A 2,500-nucleotide genomic window follows, 5' to 3' on the forward strand; every position below is an offset into this window, starting at 1 on the left:
AGCTGTACCACACAGCTCGGTGTCGTACCACACAACTTGATGATCTTCGTTGGTCCTGCCCACCTTGAGATACTCTGCAAGTATTTAAAGCATCCTGCTCTTGAAATCAGTACTGAATGCTGAGCAGGAGGAAGCCAGCTAGTGAAAGGTTTGACTTAGACTTCTCCCTCAAGGATAGAAAACTTCACAGCATCCTTTATGTCTTCAGCCTGTACTTTGTGCAGATCTAGTACCAGGTAAGGGGGGTGTGAAATCTGCTCTGACTTCTTAATACATGTTCCATGTTCGATGTTGGAGTGGTCTGCAGCTTAAATATGTGCTCTTAGCTGTTCTTAAAGTAGTAGTCGGAATCCACCTGAGTTGTCGTTGAGACAGATGTTTCTATTTCCAGTAGAAAAACTTAAATACGTTAAGCTTTATCACAACATTAGGAGTTAAAAAGCTTTTTTTTTTTTTTCCTTCCTGTGTGCATGGCAAGGCTCTTTTAAATCAGAAATCCTTTTGAAGGATTTCTGCTCTTCAGGGTCAAAGATTTTCAGCAAGCTGAAGCTCAACTACAGACACAGTAAACTTCAGGACAAGTAGCTGGGACTCTGGTCACAACTCAGTAGGTCTCTATTTCATCTCTCCACAACCCCAGGAAACAGAACACACATAACAGTGACATATGTAATCAGTTTTAACTGGCAGGGTCTGAATTCAGACAGTATGACATTACAGAAAAAAAGGGGGGGTGGGCGCAGGGAAGCCAAAGGGAAACACCTTAAGGAAACCTAAACAAAAATGGCAGAACACCCTTCTAAGTTGTGCTGGCAACCAGGTGAAGCCAGCCTCTGCTCCTCCCAGCAGTTCCTAGCTGTCCATCCCCACCAAGCCACTGACACGGGAAGGCAACCACTGAAGGCCATAGTGCAGGGTGGTGTCTAGCCAACTCTGGTCAATTTTTAAAGGATGGACACAACCTTCCAGGCAACCTGTTCCAGTGTTTCATCACCCTCACAGTCAAAACATTTAAGTATATTTTCTGTTAGCTCAAGTTTTATGTGCCCATTTGCTCTTCTGGCACAGGGCATCCCTGAGAAGAGTTTGGCTCTTGTGTTCTTTATTTCCTGTGCACCCCATTAGGTATTGAGACACATGGAGGAGATTCTCCCTCCTGCCTCCAAGATTTCTTGGGGCTCAACAGTGCCAGCTCAGCCGCTCTGTCAGCTTCCCCTTGTGTGACATATTCCAAGCCCTTCGTCACCCTGTGGCTCTTCACTGGAGTCACGGGCAAGTCACTCTTGCACCTGTCAGACCAGACTTGGCCACAGCACTGATGGTTCAGGGCCAGAGCCACCCCCAGTTCTGTAACAGATGCCCTCTGTTAGCACCCCTTCTCCCCTACCAAAGGGGAAGAGAAAGGGAATAAGGGAGAGAGACGTATAAATTAGAAAAGTAAAACAGCTTTAATGAAAATAATAATAAAATGGAATATATATACAAAACCAGTATCAAATCCAAGTCCCCCCTGGTGCTGTGGAGCAGCCCCTGGGGAAAAGTCCCAGGCTGGACTCAGTGACAGAGGGAAGCTGGGTACAGGAGCTGGATTCTAGAACTCAGTTCAGGAGCACACAGCTCAGGATCAAAGGCAGGATGGACAGAGTCCTCCTCGATGCCGGTCAGTGAAGAAGCAGCAAAAGAGAGGAAGGGGCTTGACCATCATGACCCTTCAGCTTTAAACTGAGTATGAGGAGTATGGGATGGGAAGTTAACTGCTCCTGAGCTTGCTACCTAAAAATAGGCCTGGAAAGAGGAGTTGATGATGAACCTTCTCCACAAGCTACCAGTTTGTGCTATGTGTTATCAGATTCTTCAGAAAGGTTGTTAGGGTCTGGTATTCTTGCTTTTGCTAACAGATTGATGAACTGACTGCCACACATGAGGGACTTTGAAAGATACCCAATCATGAAGGCCTGAAGCACCTGACAGTGTAACTGGCAGTTCTTACTGCTTAAATTTATTCACAGCCTCACTCCTTTACCCCCACTTCCCCTTTAAAAAAAAAAAAAAATGGAAACCACAAGTAAATGTGGAAGTATGTTAATGAGGCAGCAGGTCCTGCCTCATTGTATCTTGTGTCAAGAGACATTGTCACTTGTCTCAGTGTCTCTAGCAAGCAAGGATGCATCACTCCGTGCCCCTATTTACAAAGTCACCGAGAAGCCAGAACAGGGAAGTGTTTTGCCAAGTACAGCCACCACCCAGTTCCCACCCACTGGTTGATGTCACTTTTCCTGGTCAGCAGAGCACCAGCCTGTCACCAGGATCCATGGTCCATGACTTCCCTGCAAACAAGATCTGTATGGATTCTGCCTGTCTGACCCTGTTTATCAGTTCTTGCCTCTGACAGTCCCCATGCTTTGCTTAAGCTGCCACAGAGCCACCCTCTCCCATGACCCTGATCTCCACAAGTGAACCCCACCTTTTTTCTCTCCATCTCCCTGTGCCCCAACTGCTC

Source organism: Merops nubicus, unplaced genomic scaffold (assembly GCF_000691845.1).
Source record: "Merops nubicus isolate BGI_N331 unplaced genomic scaffold, ASM69184v1 scaffold32957, whole genome shotgun sequence".
Taxonomy (NCBI): domain Eukaryota; kingdom Metazoa; phylum Chordata; class Aves; order Coraciiformes; family Meropidae; genus Merops; species Merops nubicus.